This window comes from Globicephala melas, chromosome 14 (genome assembly GCF_963455315.2).
Source record: "Globicephala melas chromosome 14, mGloMel1.2, whole genome shotgun sequence".
NCBI lineage: Eukaryota > Metazoa > Chordata > Mammalia > Artiodactyla > Delphinidae > Globicephala > Globicephala melas.
The window spans coordinates 76181899-76204134 of record NC_083327.1 but is presented as its reverse complement, the minus strand read 5'-3'; the positions used below and the strand labels follow the sequence as shown (position 1 = coordinate 76204134).

General features: G+C 38.4%; 1 protein-coding gene across 5 annotated transcripts in view; it reads left to right on the top strand.

Moving 5' to 3' along the window:
• IPCEF1 (interaction protein for cytohesin exchange factors 1) overlaps window positions 1-22236 on the top strand; it is a 182521-nt gene that overhangs the window by 44124 nt on the left and 116161 nt on the right. For 3 of the 5 annotated variants that reach the window (XM_060283841.1, XM_060283840.1, XM_060283839.1), the window contains exon 3: window positions 9142-9185. The gene's annotated coding sequence lies outside the window, so the exon portion shown is untranslated. Of the gene's footprint in view, window positions 1-9141; window positions 9186-14590; window positions 14646-22236 lie in introns of all 5 variants that reach the window. The other 2 variants (XM_060283842.1, XM_060283838.1) reach the window with 1 other exon arrangement.

Sequence of the window (22236 nt, the reverse complement as noted above, 5' to 3'; positions counted from 1 at the left end):
GGAGGTACTTATTCTTGAAATGTAGATTAGTGATTATTAATTTTTACATGTCATGGACCACTTTGAGACGCTGATGAAAGCTATAAATGCAGACACACATTAAATTCTGCATTCAATTTCAGGGAATCACAGACCTCCTGAGTTCTCAGTACTCTGAGAAAAAATAACTCTGCAATATAGAGTAATAGATATGCCTTTAATCATATTATATAAATATTGTTTACTGTAACTGAGCATTTGACATGGATTGAGAACCAGCCAGTTGGATTTAACGCTCTTGGCAAGCATGGGAGTGCAGCTATTCTATGATGCAGATTAAACAAATGCTTTAATAACTTGGAGAATAGGAAAGCTGCAAGCACATTTAGCTAAATACAATGCTAATATTTCAAGGTTGGAGGGATGCCTGGATCATATAGCCTGAATTCTTATACCCAAGATTCTCATGCCCTTTGGAAACATCACAAATCTCTAGCTACCACCATTTCATGGTCCCAGGATGACGACCCAAATATGGGCACAGTCCCCAATTCCTCCCCTCAACCCCTCCTCCCATCATGTATGAGTTGAGACCAAGCTGTAATGTATCAGTTGAGACCAAGCTGTAATGTGAGAAATCAGAGATAAACAGGGTGGACCCAGATTTTGTAAGACCCAAAGCTTATACAATTTCGAGGGTCCTTTTTAGGAAATATGATACAAACTTACAAAGACAAAGTTGTAAAGAAACTCAGTATTTAAAAGACATGACAGAAATGACAATAAATTTCAAAATTTAAAAAGCTCACAAAATACCAGAAATAGCACATTAGTCAGAAAAATAGGATCGTTTAAAAATTAACTGCTTGACATATCTCTAAAATCCTTTCCCCCTACATTTTTAGCTGCATGTTTTTTGTTGCCTCTTCACATGATAATGATTTTATAGTCAGTTTTCTTGAGAGAACATAGAAAGGTAATCCAGTCTGTCTAGCATAAGTTGATCAGAATTGTTTTTTATTGATTGTTCAGAAAAACCTCTTTGCCTTCACAGTTTATTGCTGGTAATGTAAAATTTTAGGATTTCTCTTTCAAGTTTCTTTCACCTGTGACCTATAAAATTAGGAAGAATTCCCCCCAAACTTACTTCTGGTTCTGTTCATTAGAAACCCTGTTTCCCTCCACTACCCATAGGCACAGGGAGACACATGACCTGTTTACATTGTAATATGATCTCTGGTCCTGAGCCATCATATCACTGTGCCAGGTGAATTGGCCAATGGAAAGTAGAGTGTCACTGGAAGTTATTACCACACTTGACAGCTGGCTATAACCTAACTGTACAAAGAAGAGATTGTAAGAAACATAAATATATCCTGGTAACTACAAAGCAGGTATATCCCTCCTTATATGCCTGCTGTTTGAAATCATAGGCCACAGCTCACCCTCGTGAGAGCTTTTTTGTTCTCCTCTCTCACAGCCTACTCCAAGGGCTGTCTACATATGGCTGTGGCTGTCTTTGCAGCACCTCCATAGAGCCTTCTAGTAAGATTCCTTAGAGTTCAGGCTCAAGAGAGCAAGGCCAAGAAAAGAAGGAGCAGGACAATTTTTCTTACCATATCTCAGAATCTCAGTTTTTCCAAGTTTGTAGACATGGGAAGTATATGCCCTCTTCCGGGAAGATCTCATTCCCAGTTGCAGGGGTATGATCTTACCATAGGTCCCAATAAGACAAATATCTCAGAACACACCAGCCTAAGATCAGAATGGGAAAAAGCCACTTGGAACAGTATGGGATTTATTTCAATTCACAGATGAAAGGGTGTTTAAGGCCATAGACACATAGACCATAGCATATGGCTTCAGTGATTTTAACCTGGAAGATCTAGAACCATATGATCATTTCAACGCTAAAACTCTTAGTTCAGCACACATGGACTATTTTAATTCATTGATGTAATTTTCTGGTGACTGCCGCAAGATAATTAGCTACAAAATATAGGCTTTGGTAATTGGTCGAGTTAACTTATTTTATAGATATATTGACTATAAGCAGATTACATGAGAAGCTACGTCTAACAAAGATGCTCACTTTGGGTTTAGAATTGTTGATCTGTAGTCTTCTTTTCAGGGGTCAGGTATCAAGGCAACTTCTCCATTAAAGCCACTCCTAGCTTGCAACAATAAAAGCTATTGTTTCGAATACAGGAATTCTTATTTTATTACGAAGGGAAGTGTCTATTTCATCCAAGAGAAGAGTGAGTTGTAAAGGCATGAAATGTCTGCTTCTTCAAAGCCTATGGGAAGCACCATGTTTATGTTTTTGACTTTGTATTTTTGGGGGAGTATCTACTTTGCTTGTTTAAGAGAAAAAGCCACTTCTCTCAATACCTATGTTCAAATAAGTTGGAAATAAATATTTTCAGAGACTCAGTTAAAGAATCAGAATAAATAAGAACACTCTGCTTATGTTTAACCTAAAATATCCTCTGCTTTGGACTTTACCCACAAAGAGGCCAAACCTGCATTTTATTTAATTTTTAAATTTTTTTTACTTTTTGGCCACACCACGTGGCACGTGGGAACTTAGTTCCCCGACCAGGGGTCGAACCCCTGTCCCGTGTTGTGGAAGCTCGGAGTTTTAACTGCTGGACCACCAGGGAAGTCCCAGCTGCATTTTATTTTTAATGGAGATGCAGAGGAGCTGTTTTTTCTTTCTGGGAAGGAATACATAACACTAGAAATCATAGTGGGAGGAACGCCCTCCTCCAGGCATGGAGGCTTAGAAAATGAGCAGTGAGGTTGTAGACCAGAAGCATAATACATCTGCGTTAGCTTCAACTGATTTATAACAATTCTAGATATGGGTTTTCATTTTTTATGTAGTAATCCAACTATGAATTTTATAAATTATTCAGACATAGAATAATGAGAATAGTATAGATTCACAATTTTCAAAAGAATTAAAAAACATTTTTTTCAAAGTCATGGAACCTTTTCTTTGAATGAAAGTATGGCCTGCAGTTCAAGGTGAAACCAGTAAGTGTGGACTTGCTAAGCTCACCCAGGCTCTCTGCATCCTCCTTGGTCTCTTCTCCCTGCCTAGAACTCTGCCTGCTCTTGGGCATAGAGCAGGTACCCAAGTTCATGAAGCTCTCATGGGAGGATTGCTTGTTCAAGGTTTCAGAAGGAGAACCACTGACAATAGCATTTTAAGGCAGGGATGTTTCACAACCTTACTGTGAAAGAAATAGTATTTCCTGAGAACTTTTGGGGGTGAATACTGCAATAGATAGAAACACTGGCAATCTTTCTTCCTTAGATTACACATGTGTGTGTTTGTGAGAGGCTGACCCTGGTAACCTGAGTAAGAATTACTCATTTTCTATCGAAAGGAGAAGAGACTCTTCATGGTTCTTCATTCTTTAAAGGAAGGCCGCCCTGTATTTCCTTTGCTCTCTTTGGGTTTGTGTCATTTTTTCAGTTGAATGAACTGGGCACAGTCTGTTTCTTGAATGCACAAATAAAAATATCTTCTTGATTGGAGATGATATAATCGACTGTAATAACTCATGAAATGTTTGGGAAGTTAAAGTTAAGCCGCCGGCTTAAATTTGCTTTGTTAGTAATAAGACGTTCTCTACAAACCAAATTTAAAAAGATATTTTGGGGACAATTTGAGAAATTGTTAAATCAAAGTGGTGTGTATATGAAATATCATTGTAATATGTTTTCTAATATGACCTCAAAGTTTTTTCTAAGAAGAATGTTCTATAGTTCTCTAAAATAGAGCCAGATGATCCTGAATCCCACGTTTTTCAGTGAATTTTGAGTGAAACAATCTTTGCTTTCTGTCATGATGCAGCTTTTTTCCCCAAAGAACACAGAAAGGTTAAACAATGCATATTTGAGACGGCGCCAATCCTTGAGCCTTGTAAGTTACTGGTCTTGTTCTCGAAAGCACTTCTGTGTTTACGTGCTGGTTTCAAATGCTGAAAATGTCCATGTGGACTTTTACATTATTCTGTACCCTAGGACCTCCTGCTCAACAGCTGAGATAAGAAAAGAATGCTCTTGAGAGCATTAGGGTGCTGTCCAAAATCTCATATATGCCTGATAAAGTTAGTGGAATGCCAGGGTCTCTGCTGTGATTAAAACATCTAAATGTGACTTGTCACGTAGCTCAAATATTAGCTCTAATCCCCATTCGCACAGAGCTCTAATTTTAGGCTCTGTAGACCCAAAGCTGTATATGTAGAATATCCCTTGTTACATTACAGATTTTCCAAATGGATACAAGAAAACGGAGCAGGAATACGCAAGTTAAGAGCGGGTATCTCTGGAGTTTGGGCTTATGGGTGACTTCTGTTTTCTTTTTTCAACTTTTTTTCTTTTGCATTTTAAAGTTTAAAACAATGCAAATATGTATTGTTTTAATATCAAAAATTTCATTTTCTGAAAAGTAGAATAGATGCTGGAGTTATTGGCAGAGCCAACCTTGGAGTAAGGACATGGTGAACGAGGGTCCTGAAGACACCTTGTTCCTTCCAACACTCAATGATAGGCACCATGTCAGACGTGCCTGTCAACTTTGGGTTTAAAAATATGCTTATGGTAGAGGTGGTGAATCAGGAGTCTGCTCTTGCAAGAAGTACCAAACAACTAGAAATGTAGTGACTCTAGACCAATAGGGAAGAGAAGGGGAAAGCTTCTTGTATAACCTGCGTTTAGCATGTGCATCCCATCCTTCCACCCCTCCCTCCCAGCATCGGGAGGTGGGTGGGAGGTCCCTGGCAGCCTCTTCTCCTTTAATGTTCCTTTGTCTTTAAACCACTGATGCGGATATTTACGAATTAGCACTGTAGGTGGAATACACATTTTTGTCAGTGAGAGGTACAGAAGGGGAGTCTTTCTAGGTGCAGGAGGTGACACAAATGAACCTGCAGTCATGGGAGTTTCTGGGGAGCGTGACGGTGCTTTAGGGAGGGCAGACATAGGTAAAATATGTGTTTTTGGTTTCTGGGAGAAGCAGAATAAGGAATGATAAAGCTGAGCAGGGACTTTTGTGTTTCGTGTTTGCCTGTCTTCTTTATATCCGCTTCTGTGGCAGCTTCTTTCCCTCGCCTCCCATGCCTGGCCTCCTGCCACCCTCTGGCTGGTCAGAGACCTAAAATAACACACCATCAAATTGCTGTCTTCCCCTTTCTTTTCTTTCTCCCCGTGCTTCCCTTCATTCTCATCAAATGTACGTAGAGTTGACAGCACATCAATAATCAAAGCACAGGAAAGTTTGAGAGTCATGAACTTTACCTTCTTCATGTAGCTAATCATTTGGAATGTAGTCTCTCGAACCATGTCAGGATGAGAGTTGGCCAACACAACTGGCAAGGTTAGGCTGCAGCCAACCAACCGCTCATACACGTGTGCATGTCACAGCAGGGTCACTCCTGGCTGGCTGAGAGCATTTGGTGAACAGCCAAGTAGCTTCAGAAAGGACTCAGAGGCATGACCAGGTGCACTGCATGGGGTCCAAGAACCCTGGGAAAGAGGGGCTAAACTTATCTGCAGTTTTGGTTTAGACATGGCAGACTTGACTGATGGACAGAAGGCTTCCAAAAGGACCTGGACTAGAGGGAGAGCCCTGGGTGCCTGGCAAAAGCTAAGATGAGGGAAGTCTGGCAGCATGGGAGGAAGCTGGGCTGTGGGTACAGAGTTTCCTAACCCAGATCCTTCCTGTTCTCTACCCCTCCCTGCACAATCACTCTTCTAGGGTGTCTGTGGGTTCTGGAGGGAGAGAGATACGGTCAAAGGAAAGCATATGTCACTGTGGAGAGTGCTCATCAAAGTACTGATCAGAAACAGGTGTGTGTGTGTGAGTGTGTGTGTGTGTGTGTGTGTGTGTGTGTGTGTGTGTTGGTGGGCGTGTCTAGAGGAGGTTGGGGTAGTGCAGGCAGCCTCCGATGAGCATTGGGGTGGTAGCTGTTCACAGAGCAGAGGATGCCAGCCAGAGCTGCATCTTTCAGGGCAGTCATCTTCATCTGTAAAATGGGAATAAAGACAGCACCAACTTCACAGAGTTGTGAAAACTAAATGATTAATGCGTGTACAGCATTTGACATACGCCAGCACAAACAAAGTGATAAACAGCGTTTAATAAACGTTGGCTATTGTTATTTTCATCATCGTTGCTTTTGTGAGATCCCTTCTCTCTGCTTATCTTCTGCTTATTTTCAAGTGGTTGCATAGTTTGATTTTATGTGATGCAATAAAACGGATTTTGCCAGTGTTTTTGTTTTTAATCAGAGAAATTACTTCTCGGGATGTAATAGAAAAGGGTTAGATTACACCTTAAGTACATTGAACTTGAGCAAAGTTTTAAAAATGATTGTGGCATCTCCAAGTTGCATTTTTACTGAATAAAAAAATTAGGCACGAATGTCATTTTTTTTGCTCTAAGAAGATCGTGGGAATAACTAATAACACTTGGTAGAGGTTAATATAGTATTTAAGGTAGTAATTTTAACAGTTTTGAACTCATTTTTAAAGACATAATTGGAATACTTTTCAATAGACATCAGTCTTTATTTCTTAGGAAATTACAATGATTAACTGCAGGTAGCTTCTCTTATTGTTATTTGAAGACAATAGGAGTCTGTTGAGGATTGGTGGGGCACAAAATGAATGATACATGTTTTAGTAAAGACTTCACTGCTGAAACATTTTTCATCACTCTTTTTGTCTGCCTACAATTTATGTATTCAAGGCATAGTCTTCAAATGCAGCTTTCTTTACTGTATTTGGCCTAGAAAATGAATTCAAGTGAAGGAGAAGAATAATGCTTTTCCTAGGGCTAAGATATAGATTTTTCTTTTGAGGGGCTATAGATTTTTTTTTCCTCAAAAGAAAATGATGTTACACTTGCAGAACTCTGTGAAAGTTGAAAAGAGAATTTTGTTCCTTTTGTTCCTGCTTTGGGTGTTTTCAGGATTCTGCTTCTGCTTCCTTATGAAACTGTGCACTAGACAAGGACAAGAATATCACTCTCATTATTCAGGCATTTGAAATTACTCTTTTCCTTTGAAATGAGATATTCAAATCATTGAGTGTTAGAGAAATTGTGCATGGGTGTTAGAATAAACGGATCTTGATCTGTCCTCTCAGCATGAGGCTTTCTGGAGGTGGTAAAGTGGTTTTAATCAGTGGAAAATAGCACCCGATTTCTACAAGATCTTCCCAAGCTCAGAATGATTTAGATAGTAATCTGAGTCTGAATACCACCCAGATAAGCATCTGCAGTCACATTTACCTGGACGTGGGTGGCATTGCTTTCTAAATTTCAGTATTACTATAAAAGTTGTCTGGCTTTTACCCCTATCAGTTCTCTTGATTTAGAGGTTGGGAAAACTTCTTTGTGCTCTTTCTGGCTGGAATGTCTAGTTAGAGATTCATTCTGCTGGCTGTGATCAAGTTACATACACTGGTACCCCAAATTTTCTTGATTTGGCCCTCAACTAAACAATACCAGGACTGTGAGGTCCAACAGTAAAAAGAAAAATTTTAAAACGAATTTAATATACTATGGAGTTCTTGTACAAATGCTAATTACTACAATGTGAAACAATGCTGTTTTCACTGTTTTGGGAAGTAGAAATCTTGTTCCGGGGAGAAAGAAAGAGCTGGTTTATTACTAGGTACGCTAAGTGCAAAGACAAACTTGAACAGAAGTCAATGACTTGGCGTCCAGTACAGCTAACATTCATCTACTTTTACATTGTTTCTGGTGAACTATTATAATTTCAAATCATTATAGTTGGAAAATATTTAGATAAAACATAATGTCACATTACTTTTCAATTTAAAATAACAGAACTGGAACTTTAAGCCACACAGTGTGAACAATGTGGAGTGCAGGTTGTAGGAGAGAAAAAACGATGTCTAGATGTATTTGACATGAAAATAGAGGGTTTTTTACTGCAGTATGATATTTACAGTATCTTTATACTTAAATTTTGGCCACAGAAGTAGTCTTACTGGTTATATACACTTGGATAGATTTCCATCCAAAAAGAAAAGATGATTAAAACCACCTACCTTGGGACTTCCCTGGTGGTCCAGTGGTTAAGACTTCACCTTCCAATGCAGAGGTTGCGGGTTCGATCCCTGGTCAGGGAGCTAAGATCTCACATGCCTTGTGGCCAAAAAACCAAAACATAAAACAGAAGCAATATTGTAACAAATTCAATAAAGACTTTAAAAGTGGTCCACATCAAAAACTCTTAAAAAAAATACCTACCTCACTCAGCCATAAAAACGAATGAAATAATGCCATTTGCAGCAACGTGGATGGACCTAGAGATTATCATACTAAGTGAAGTCAGACAGAGAAAGATAAATATCATATGATAATACTTATATGTGGAACATAAAAAAAATACATATGAACTTACTTACAAACCAGAAATATTCTCACAGACATAGAAAACAAACTTATGTTTACCAAAGGGGAAGGGGGGGAGGAATTAATTAGGAGCTTCAGATTAAAATGTGCACATTACTATATATAAAGTAGATAAACAACAAGGACCTAGTGTATAGCACAGGGAACTCTGCTCAATATTCTATAATAACCTATGTGTGAAGAGAATCTAAAAAAGAATAGGTATTTATATAGGTATAACTGAATCACTTTGCTGTACACCTGAAACTAACACAACATTGTAAATCAACTATACTTCAATAAAAAACCATAATATATATCTATACTATAACTGAATCTGTTTGCTGTACGCCTGAAACATTGTAAATTAATTATACTTCAATAAAAAATAAAAATTAAAAAAAAGGAAAAGCGGAAATGTATTTTGAGGAATGTTCAAGAGATTAGAATATTATTTTCATTTTATCTTTTAGAAAATGTTCAGTTCTGGGGGAATCTCAGTTTAATGATTTCCTGCTAGCTTACTACCCAAGTTTTCCTGTTTTCTATGAGATACAACTTTCTGTCTCATTCTCCAGGAGAGACACTGGGTAATTATTATGATGAGCAAGTTACTCTTTTGCTGCCTCTTCTTGGGGTTGATGTGGTAGGACTCTGACTTCCTCCCAGGCAGTTGAGTCCTGGCAGAAATCTGATGACCTCTTTCTTGTCTTTTTCTTGCACAGATCAGAAGCAACAGACCTGGAACGAGGAAGTGCATAACTTTTTGGTATGTAATTGAGAACTCTTCAAAACTAATTCTTTCTTTTGGTGATATTCATGACCTGAACAGCCCGTACTCCACTTTGTTATTCTAATTTGTGAACCAAATTATAATAGTATAGGTATATTTACCCCGAGGTTAGGATTAATGCAGAGAGAAGCTAATGGTATTCATAAATAACCAACTGTATTTGGTCCTCTGGATTTCCCTTGAAAACGGATTCTTGACGGCGATTACATTTCAGTAGGAGAGCTGCTTAGTAAAGCAATTTATTTATGGAATTATCTTGTTTGAGCCCCTTAGTGGTCAGGGACATACCAAACTGTCAAAGTACCATAGAACTATAATTATGTGAAGAATCTATTTTATAAGCAACTATGGGTTTAGATGCCCATATGTAAATTGAAAGTTCTAGAAATGAGGCGTTTACTAATATAAATTTACTAAGGACTATAATGAAATATTTATATTTAGTAATTATTATATCAATATAAAAGTAAAATAATCTTAAGATGTTCTCATCTTTAAAGTTCATCCCTAATGAGCTAGGTAAGACTGGAGTTCTACAAATATGTATCTAATTTTTCTCATTATTCCTTTAATTTCCTGTTTATAAAATGATTCAAAAAGAATGTCTTAGTTCCTCACTGGGACACCTATCACTTGTTTAGTTTAACTCTGCTTATAACTTGCCAGAGAATACAAGAGAAGCATTCTTTTCATAGCTATCTATCAAGAATACCTTCTTTTGTGACTCCATGGATATAATGAAATAGTAGTAATTTTTCAGAAAATATTAGTATATTAATTCAAGAGCTATTATTTTTCTATGAAGCGAAGAAACAATAGTAATAATAATCACTTTTCTCCCCAGTATGTACTTTCTACCACTTCCAATTACCTAGCAACTGCCTTTGAAACTTTGTTACTCATGACCCATTAGTCACCATCATTTTTTTTTAATATCTTAATAGGAGTATAATTGCTTTACGATGGTGTGTTAGTTTCTGCTTTATAACTAAGTGAATCAGCTATACATATACATATACCCCCATATCTCCTCCCTCTTGCGTCTCCCTCCCACCCTCCCTATCCCACCCCTCTAGGTGGTCACAAAGCACTGAGCTGATCTGTCTGTGCTATGTGGCTGCTTCCCACTAGCTATCTATTTTACATTTGGTAGTGTATATGTGTCCATGCCACTCTCTCACTTCGTCCCAGCTTACCCTTCCCCCTCCCCACAGCCTCAAGTCCACTCTCTACGTCTGAGTCTTTATTCCTGTCCTGTCCCTAGCTTCATCAGAACCTTTTTTTTTTTTTTTTTAGATTCCATATATATGTGTGAGCATACGGTATTTGTTTTTCTCTTTCTGACTTACTTCGCTCTGTATAATGGACTCTAGGTCCATCCACCTCACTACAAAAACTCAATTTTGTTTCTTTTTATGGCTGAGTAATATTCCACTGTATATATGTGCCACATCTTCTTTATCCATTTATCTGTCGATGGACACTGAGGTTGCTTCCATGTCCTGGCTATTGTAAATAGAGCTGTAATGAACATTGTGGTACATGACTCTTTTATTTTATTTTATTTTTTTTGCGGTACACGGGCCTCTCACCGTTGTGACCTCTCCCATTGTGGAGCACAGGCTCTGGACGCGCAGGGTCAGTGGCCCTGGCTCACGGGCCTAGCTGCTCCGCGGCATGTGGGATCTTCCCGGACCGGAGCATGAACCCGTGTCCCCTGCATCGGCAGGTGGACTCTCAACCACTGCGCCATCAGGGAAGCCTGACTCTTTTTGAGTTATGGTTTTCTCAAGGTATATACCCAGTAGTGGGATTGCGGGGTCGTATGGTAGTTCGATTTTTAGTTTTTTAAGGAACCTGCATATGGTTCTCCATAGTGGCTGTATCAATTTACATTCCCACAAACAAGGCAAGAGGGTTCCCTTTTCTCCACACCCTTTATAGTATTTATTGTTTGTAGATGTTTTAATGAAGACCATTTTGACTGGTGTGTGGTGATAACTCATTGTAGTTTTGATTTGCATTTCTCTAATGATTAGTGATGTTGAGCATCCTTTCATGTGTTTGTTGGCAATCTGTATATCTTCTTTGGAGAAATGTCTGTTTAGGTCTTCTGCCCATTTTTTGATTGGTTTTTTTTTTTTTTTTTTTTTTGATATTGAGCAGCATGAGCTGCTTGTAAACTTTGGAGATGAATCTTTTGTCACTTGCTTCATTTGCAAATGTTTTCTCCCATTCTGAGGGTTGTCTTTTCGTCTTGTTATGGTTTCCCTTGCTGTGCAAACGCTTTTAAGTTTCATTAGGTCCCATTTGTTTATTTTTGTTTTTATTTCCATTACTCTAGGAGGTGGGTCAAAAAGGATCTTGCTGTGATTTATGTCATAGAGGGTTCTGCCTATGTTTTCCTCTAAGAGTTTTATAGTGTCTGGCCTTACATTTAGGTCTTTAATCCATTTTGAGTTTATTTTTGTGTATGGTGTTAGAGAGTGTTCTAATTTCACTCTTTTACATGTAGCTGTCCAGTTTTCAAAGCACCACTTATTGAAGAGGCTATCTTTTCTCCATTGTATATTCTTGCCTCCTTTATCAAAAATAAGGTGACCATATGTGTGTGGGTTTATCTCTGGGCTTTCTATCCTGTTCCATTAATCTACATTTCTTTTTTTGTGCCAGTACCATACTGTCTTGATTACTGTAGCTTTGTAGTATAGTCTGAAATCCAAGAGCCTGATTCCTCCAGCTCCGTTTTTCTTTCTCAAGATTGCTTTGCCTATTCGGGGTCTTTTGTGTTTCCATACAAATTGAGCAACCTTTTGTTCTAATTCTGTGAAAAATGCCTTTGGTAGTTTGATAGGGATTGCATTGAATCTGTAGTTTGCTTTGGGTAGTATAGTCGTTTTGACAATGTTGAATCTTCCAATCCAAGAACGTGGTATATCTCTCCATCTGTTTGTATCATCTTTAATTCCTTTCATCAGTGTCTTATGGTTTTCTGCATACCGAAAACTTTTGTCTTTTTTCTCCTTAGGTAGGTTTATTCCTAGGTATTTTATTCTTTTTGTTGCAGTGGTAAATGGGAGTGTTTCATTAATTTCTCTTTCAGATTTTTCATCATTACTGCATAGGAATGCAAGAGATTTCTGTGCATTAGTTTTGTATCCTGCTACTTTACCAAATTCATTGATTAGCTCTAGTAGTTTTCTGGTAGCATCTTTAGGATTCTGTATGTATAGTATCATGTCATCTGCAAACAGTGACAGCTTTACTTCTTTTCTGATTTGGATTCCTCTTATTTCTTTTTCTTCTCTGATTGCTGTGGCTAAAACTTCCAAAACAATGTTGAGTAATAGTGGTGAGAGTGGGCAACCTTGTCTTTTCCTGATCTTAGTGGAAATGGTTTCAGTTTTTCACCATTGAGGATGATGTTGGCTGTGGGTTTGTCATATATGGCCTTTATTATGTTGAGAAAAGTTCCCTCTATGCCTACTTTCTGGAGGATTTTTTATCATAAATGGGTGTTGAATTTTGTTGAAAGCTTTTTCTGCATCTATTGAGATGATCATATGGTTTTTCTCCTTCAATTTGTTAATATGGTTTATCACATTGACTGATTTGCATATATTGAAGAATCCTGCGTTCCTGGGATAAACCCCCTTGATCATGGTGTATGACCCTTTTAATGTGCTTTTGGATTCTGTTTGCTAGTATTTTGTTGAGGACTTTTGCATCTATGTTCATCAGTGATATTAGCCTGTAGTTTTTGACATCTTTGTCTGGTTTTGGTATCAGGGTGATGGTGGCCTCGTAGAATGAGTTTGGGAGTGTCCCTCCTCTGCTATATTTTGGAAGAGTTTGAGAAGGATAAGTGTTAGCTCTACTTTAAATGTTTGATAGAATTTGCCTGTGAAGCCATCTGGTCTTGGGCTTTTGTTTGCTGGAAGATTTTAAATCACAGTCTCAATTTCAGTGCTTGTGATTGGTCTGTTCATATTTTCTATTTCTTCCTGGTTCAGTGTCGGAAGGTTCTCCATTTCTAAGAATGTGTCCCTTTCTTCCATGGTGTCCATTTTATTGGCATAGAGTTGCTTGTAGTAATCTCTCATGATCCTTTGTATTTCTGCAGTGTCAGTTGTTACTTCTCCTTTTTCATTTCTAATTCTATTGATTTGAGTCTTCTCCGTTTTTTTCTTGATGAGTCTGGCTAATGGTTTATCAATTTTGTTTATCTTCTCAAAGAACATGCTTTTAGTTTTATTGATCTTTGCTATCGTTTCTTTCATTTCTTTTTCATTTATTTCTGATCTGATCTTTATGATTTCTTTCCTTCTGCTAACTTTGGGGTTTCTTTGTTCTCCTTTCTCTAATTGCTTTAGGTAAGGGCTCTGGCTCACTCAGGCCGGGGGAAGGGAGAAGCACCAAATGCGGGGTGAACCTGTGGCAGCAGAGGCCAGTGTGATGTTGCACCAACCTGAGGCGCACCGTGTGTTTCCTGGGGAAATTCTCCCTGGATCTCAGGACCCTGACAGTGGCGGGCTGCACAGTCTCCCGGGAGGGGAGGTGTGGATAGTGACCTGTGCTTGCACACAGGCTTCTTGGTGGCTGCAGCAGCAGCCTTAGCATTCTCATGCCCGCCTCTGCTGTCCACGCAGATAGCCGCGGCTCTCGTCCGTCTCTGAAGCTCGTTTAGGCGGTGCTCTGTATCCCCTCTCCTTGCGCACCCCGAAGCAATGGTCTCTCGCCTCTTAGGCAGGTCCAGACTTTTTCCAGGACTCCCCCTCAGCTAGCTGTGGTGCACTGGCCCCCTTCAGGCTGTGTTCACACAACCAACCCCCGTCCTCTCCCTGGGATCTGACTTCCGAAGCTGGAACCTCAGCTCCTAGCCCCCAACCCGCCCTGGCTGGTGAGCAGACAAGCTTCTCAGGCTGGTGAGTGCTGGTCGGCACTGATCCTCTGTGCAGGAATCTCTCTGCTTTGTTCTCTGCACTCCTATTGCTGTGTTCTCCTCTGTGGCTCCGATGATTCCCCCCCTGCCACCCCCCGTCTCTACCAGTGAAGGGGTTTCCTAGTTTGTGGAAACATTTCCTTCTTCACAGTTCCCTCCCCGAGGTGCAGGTCTGGTCCCTATTCTTTTTTTTTTTTTTTTGCGGTACACGGGCCTCTCACTGTTGTGGCCTCTCCCATTGCGGAGCACAGGCTCCGGACGCGCAGGCTCAGCGACCATGACTCATGGGCCCAGCCACTCGGCGGCATGTGGGATCTTCCCGGACCGGGGCATGAACCCGTGTCCCCTGCATCGGCAAGCAGACTCTCAACCACTGCGCCACCAGGGAAGCCCATGGTCCCTATTCTTATGTTTCTGTTTTTTCTTTTGCCTTACCCAGGTACATGGGGAGTTTCTTGCATTTCGGGAAGTCTGAGGTCTTCTGCCAGCGTTCGGTAGGTGTTCTGTAGGAGTTGTTCCACATGTAGATGTATTTCTGATGTATTTGTTGGGAGGAAGGTGATCTCCACGTCTTACTCCTCCGCCATCTTTCAGGTCTCTCCCTGAGAAGATATTTTGATCTCATGATTGATTGTGTGTCTGACTGGATATTGAATTTTATGTAGAAAATTTATTTTCATTTAGAACTTTCAAGGCATTGCTCCAACATCTTTGACATTCCATGTTGCATATGAGAAATCTGATGTCATTCTTATTCTTGTTTCTTTGTAGATAAATACCTTTTTATGCTCTCTGCATACCTTCAAAATTCTGAAATTTCACAAGACATATTCAAATGTACATCTTTAAAAATATGTCTGATTCAGCATTTTGTGGCATAGGAAGATTATTATTTTCCCTCTCTCTCTGAGCTCTGATTCCCACTATTTTGGTTTCATTCTCTATTCTCTCCACCAGGTAACCAAGATGGCTACTGCTAACTCTGGGTTTGCATTGCACTCATGACTAAAATCCCAGAAAAAAGGACAAGTCTTTTTCCTAATTCTCTAGGCAGAATTTCCTGATTAGCCTGAGTAGGTTCATGTGCTCCTTTCTGAATTGGTCATTGTGTCAAAGAGGATAAGTACTTTGATTCATCTATTTCTTATCGCCTCTACTGCTTCTGCTCTGGCTCAAGACATTCTAACATCTTCTCGGGATGACTGTGGGAGCCTCTTAACTGGTTTCTCAATTAATATCCTTGCTCGCATCAGTATTTTGGCTAGAGCAAGAGCTGTTAATGTGTTTGTCAGATCAAAACCCTACAAAGCTTGCCTGGAAAGATTCAAGGGAAGCTAGAGTCTTCAACCATTGCCTAAGAGACCACTAAGATCTAAGAGAGGATACAAGAGAGAGGAAGGGTGCAGCTTCTGGAAGCCCACACTGACAAATTTGTAGCACGTCATATAGTTAATGAGATGCCTTTGAAGCGTTTTTAATTGACATGATCAGATCTTAGAAAGATTTATCTGGTAGCAGTATTAAAGATGAAATGGAGACATACAAACCAAGATAAGGGAGATCCACTAAAGTGGTCTAGGCCGAGTGATGATGGGCTGAACTACACTTTGGAGCAGTGAGAATGAAAGAGAGGTAGATTTATATCAGTGATGTTTATAAAGGAGAATCAGTTGCTCTTTGTTACTCTACATCACCTTAGTTCAGACCTGGCTCTCTCACCTACTAGCTGTGTGACCTTAAATAATTTACATAATTCTCAATTCAAATCTCTCCTTGACTTTAAAATAAAAATAATATTAATTCCTAACTCAAAAAAAAAAGACCACCAAGACCAAGTCAGATCTGCATGATCTGACTTCCCATGACCCCTCTGACCTCATCTGCTGCCACTCTCCTTCCGTTGCACCCCCAGCCTCAGCTGTGCTGGCCTCCTTGTTATGCCTCACACATGCCAGACACCTTCTCAGTCCCACTCTGGGGCCACTGCGTTGGCCGTTCCCCAAAGCTGGGCTGCTTCACCCTTGGATAGCCATGGGCTGTTTCTTCACCTCTTTCAGGTCTTTACCCTAATATCGGCTATTTAGTGAGTCCATTTCTATCTATCCATTTAAAAATCACAACCCTCTCTAATACTCTCCCCTATTTTATTTTTCCCCATTTATCTCAGTCTAATATACCATTTATTTTACTTACTTATCTTATTAATTATTTGTCTATCCCCATGAAATGTAGGCCCCGTGAGGGCAGGAGGTTTTATCTATTGTGTTCAATATTGTATCTTCAGGCTATAAAACTGTCAGCCAATACGTATCTGACGAATGAATGAATGATTGGCAAACCTAAGCCATGTGCTTGCTCCTGTTTGGGGCAATGTGGGACCATATGATTGACAGTGCCTCAAGGAGGGGAAGAGGCAATTCCTTGAAGTAAAAGGAGCTGGTCTGACAAAAATTAATAAATAACCAATAAAAGATTCTTCTAGTGAGCTTTGAGAAATGGAGGTCTGTATTAAAAGGGCCTAAGATTAATAGGTGGAAGAAAGCAGCAGATCTGAAACCTGACAGTAATTTTCCAATTTGTTTGATTCTGAATTTTGCATGTATACAGTAGTCCGATATGTTATAATTAGTTTTTAAATGTTAAAGTAATTTTGCCTGGAAAAAATTATGGGGAAAATAATTTTCTCTGATTTTATGAATAATTTATTTCATTTTCAGTTAGATGTTTACTCCCACTGATCAATGTGTGAAAAAATGTTAGACTTTGGCAAAGAATATTTTATTTCTTTCAGGAGAGCAGGTTGCAAGATGGATAATTGGGTAATCTCTCTATATTAGATTTTTTCTTAACTATTTACCTGCATCCAAGTGAAAGTTTTTGATGTTAACAGTTTCAGGCTGAATAATTGGCAGGTTAAGAGGTATAACTCAGAAGTGTTTATTTTGTGTCTAGTTTTTCCTACTTTACCAGTCTTGCTGGAGTTCTACTTTATTAATTTTTGTTCAAAGAATTACCTTTGTGTTTTATTAATCTTCTCTATATTTTTCTATTTTATTGATTTCTGCCTTTATTTTTACGATTTCTATCTTGGGTTTGTTATTTTGCTATTTTTCTCGTTTCATGTGTTAAGCTCTTAACTTATTTGTTTTCAACCCTTCTTTTTTTGATAAATGCATTTAAAGTATAAATTTTCCTTTGAAAAATGCTTTAGCTGTGTTTCCTAAAACTTTTTTGATATGTAGTGTTTTCAATGGTGATAAATTTTAAATATTTCCCATTTGATTTCCTTAATTCTTTTTTAAAATTTAATTTTTATTTTATATTGGGGTATAGCTGATTTACAATGTTGTGTTAGTTTCAGGTGTACAGCAAAGTGGTTCAGTTATACATGTACATATATCTATTCTTTTGCAGATTCTTTTCCCACATAGGTTATTATAAAATATCAAGTGGAGTTCCCTGTGCTATACACAGGTCCTTGTTGATTATCTATACAATTTTTTTAGTAGTGCAAGATTTAGTTTCCAGACATGTAGACTATTTAAAGCTATGTTTTCATTATTAATTTCTATAATTAATGCATTACAGCCAGAGGACATAATCTGTGTTAAACTGGTTCTGTGAAATTTATCAAGACTTCCTTTGTAATACAGTACTTTTGTCAATTTTTGACAATATACCATGTGTGCTGAAAATGAGAGTTTATTCTCTGTTTCTCAAGTATAGAGTTCTGTGTGTCTAAATTTACTAATTTGTGTCATTTGGGTCATCTACATTTCTGTTTATTTATTGTCTGCTTAAGCTATTGATATCTGAGAGATGTGTGCTATAATCTTCAACTATAATTGTCAAGTTATATATTTCTCTTTCCAGTTCTATGAGTTGTGCTTGCTTGAGGCAATATATTTATATATCTATGAAGGTTATATTTTCTGATTGTATTTTTTGTTATATATGTATATTTACCATGAATTTTATATTTTCAGATATTAAAATTGTCATCACAGCTTTCTTTGTTCATGTTTGCCTGTATATTTGTTTCCATCTTTTAAATTTTAACATTTCACATCCTTCTGTTTTCTGTTTTTCTTCTTTTAGATAACATACTGCTAAATCTTACTTTTTAAAATAAATTTTATTTTGAAATACAACGTATATTATATTAACTATAATATTCATAGATTGCACAAAACTAATTTGAATAACTTGATGCTTTATCACAGAGCAAAAATTCTTGTAACGACTACTTGAGTCAAGAAATAGGATACTGTTGGGATAGCCCGAATCACGTCTTGGCCTCTTCTAATAAATAATCCCTGCCTTCCCTTAAAGGTAGCCACTCTCCCGCCATTTGTGATAATTACTGCCTTGCATTCCTGTATAATTTAGTGACCCAGGTGTACTTTGCTAAACACTGAGGTCTAGTTTTGTCAGTTTTATTATTTTATATAAACAGAATTATACATTGTATATTCTTTGGTGTCTTGTTTCTTTCTCTCAATATTATATGACTGTGAGATATGGAGTTTCCCCTTTTTTATTGCTAAGTAGTATTCCGTTGTATGACTAATCCACAATTTATTTATCTACTTTCCTGTTTATGGACATTTGGATTATTTTTTTTAACATTTTCTCTATTATTAATAAAGCTTCTAGAAACATTATTATACATGTTTTCAGTGTACATGTGCGTGCATATCTGATGCATGTACATTTAAGAGTAAAACTTATGGGTCATAGGCTATGCATGTGGTCAGTTTAGCAGATTTTGCCCAACAGTTTTCCAAAATGGTTGTCCTAATTTACGCTCTCTACAGCAGTGTTTGAGTGTTTTCTTTGGCTCTACAATGTACTTGTTATTGTCAGTCTTCTAAAACTTCATGATTTTGGCCAGTGTTTAATGATGTTTCTTTACAGTTTTACCTTGTATTTCATTGAATGGTAATGAGGTTAAGCACCTTTTCATACATATATTGGCTAATTGATATCCTCATTTGTGAAACGGCTCTTAAGTTTTTTCTCATTTTTCTCTTGGGTTTTTCTGTCTGTTTCTGACTGATTTATAGAAATTCTTCATGCATTCCGGTATATAGCCTTGTATAGGTTATATGTACTGCATATATCTTTTCTCATTCATTTACTTGCTTTTACAATCCCTACTGTTGTCTTTTGGTAAACGGAAATTCTTAATTTTAGTGGGTTCCAACTTATCAAGTTTTTCCTTTATGATTAGAACCAATGGGGAAATGACAGTATTTTCAATAAATGATACTGAGACAATTGGTTATTAATTTTAAAAATGAAAATTAACCCTTATTTGAAACCAGAATCAAAGATCAATTGCAAGTAGATTATAGATCTAAAATGAAAGGCAAAACAACAGAAGTTCTAGAAGAAAAGGTAAGATAATATCCTTTTGCCAATAGGATAATAAAATTAACAACAAAGAAAAAGCACTAACCATAGTCATCTTTGCAATCTTTTTTTAAAAATTTACTTATTATTTTATTTTTTGGCTGCGTTGGGTCTTCGTTGCTGTGTGCAGGCTTTCTCTAGTTGTGGCGAGTGGGGGCTACTCTGTTGTGGTGCGCGGGCTCCTCATTGTGGTGGCCTCTCTTGTTGTGGAGCATGGGCTCTAGGAGTGTTGGCTTCAGTAGTTGTGGCACACGGGCTCAGTAGTTGTGGTTTGTGGGCTCTAGAGCTCAGGCTCAGTAGTTGTGGCGCACGGGCTTAGTTGCTCCACGGCCTGTGGGATCTTCCCGGACCAGGGCTTGAACCCGTGTCCCTTGCATTGACAGGCAGATTCCTAACCACTGCGCCACCAGGGAAGCTCCATCTTTGCAATCTTGAGTCCTCTAATTAATGAATATGACATATCCTTCCATTTGTTTGTATCTTCTTTAATTTCTTTCAATAATGCTTTATAGATTTCTTCACAGAAGTATTACATGTGTTTTGTTAGAGTCATTCTAATGTATTTGGAATTTAATGATGTTGTTATATTTGTATCTTCTTATAAATTTTATTTTCATGCTATCTGTTGCTGGCATGTAGAAAAGTTATTGATTTTTACATATTGGGCAGGTATCTAGCAACCCTTCTATATCCACTTTTCAGTTTAAATAATTCACATGTAGATTCTTTTCCATATGTAAAATCATATCATCTGAAAATATTGACAATCTTAATTTCTTATTTTTTAATTATTGTAATGCTTACTGATTTTTAATGAGCTCTTCTGATACAATGTTCAGCATCTTTGGTTTATTCCTAATATCCAAGAAAAGGTTTCAACATATTACCATCAAATATGTGATGGAAGAAAGAAGGACCACCTTACTTACTGAAAATGGTAGTGAGGACCTCTTTGTTTTGCCCAGGACAGAATTTGAGAAGAGCTTGGCTTGGCAGTTCTTCTCTGATTCATGTGGTTTTAGCTGGAGTGGTTGTGACAGAAGAATCCGCTTCCAAGATCACTTTTTTTTTTTTTTTTTTTTTTTGCGGTACGCGGGCCTCTCACCGTTGTGGCCTCTCACCGTTGTGGCCTCTCCCGTTGCAGCCTCTCCCGTTGCAGAGCACAGGCTCCGGACGCGCAGATTCAGCGGCCATGGCTCACGGGCCCAGCCGCTCCGCGGCATGTGGGATCCTCCCGGACCGGGTCACGAACCCGCGTCCCCTGCATCGGCAGGCGGACTCTCAACCACTGCGCCACCAGGGAAGGCCCAAGATCACTTTTTCATCCACACGTCTGTGTTCCTTAGGTCCTCCTTTTCCTAGCACTTTGTTCTCCTGGGACTCTCTACGTGGCTTGGCTTTTCCTGGTCCAGCAGTCTTAGAGTGACTGGACTTTGTAAATGTAATCTGGCTTCCCTGAGAACAAGTGTTTCTCTTTCACATTTAAAATTCTATGGGTTGGGGTCGGTGAGTTCACACCCATTGAAATTAAACTTATCTATTTAATTAAAAAAACGTTTCTCCTCTAAACGTTTGACATAAGCCAAATTTCAGTAAAATGGTGTCAGGAAAAAATAAATAATTCCTTGTTTCCTTGTGATGACAGACTTTTGAGGTTAAAGTCATCTAGGGCAGTGGGAGGGTGGCAGGTGCAGATGTAAGCTGAGTGTGAGAAGATGGGTATAAAACAGTGTGTAGGTGAGGTGTGGGTGAGAGAGTGCAAAATGAAGAGAGCAGGCAGGTCACAGGAAGCTGGGCGGACCACAGGAAGCTGGCTGGAAAAAACGTCTTTGGCTTTACTTAATTAAAAGCAAGAATAAAACAACCCAAAGACAAATGGAAAATCTCATACACGAAGTCTATAAAGAGATGGAAACAAAAAAAATAAGCACACGCGAGTTCAGAGAAAGGTGAACTCAAGTGGCTGGCCAATAACATTCTACTCTAATTTTTGTGTTACTTCTCAAGACTTTATGCAGTATGATAATCTAATTAAAAATCAGTAAAGAGCAAAAATTTCCTTTAGAAATAAACACAAAATAGTCTTTTTTAAAGCTTAGATTTCCAGCTTTATGATTCTAGTAGTTTTTAAAAATGCTCTATTGAAATCAAAAGCAGGAGTGAGAATGATCTTTCAAAATGATCTTTCAGTCTTTGGTCTCAAGCTAAACAGTGTACTTACATGTTTGTCCACTAGGTGTCTCTTTGCATACATGTTATGATTCCAGAGAAAGCTAATCTATTTCCGCAGGCAATAGTTTGCGTGGACCGTGTCAACAAATGTCTCAGTTTTGGGGTATTTAAGAATGGCTTTAATTTAACAGGTCTTCTTTAATAAATAGAGGCATCTTGGCTAGAGCTCTCATTCTTGCTTTAAAAAAATTTTGGAGACATTAACCAGGAATTGTCAGCAGACACAGAATTCAGGTACTTGCATCAGGGTTGTTGATACAGGTAGCCTGCCCATTTAGGATTGCAACCAGGAAGTTAGCCCTCCATTATTTATAAATGAAGCCTTGGCAAGGGTGCTCAATTCCAAAACAAGCTGCCTTTGGCTCTCCAATGTCTCTCTTTCCAGAAACTATATTCCTTGTGGATCAGATCCTTCAAAATCGCCCAGTGGCAGCTGAT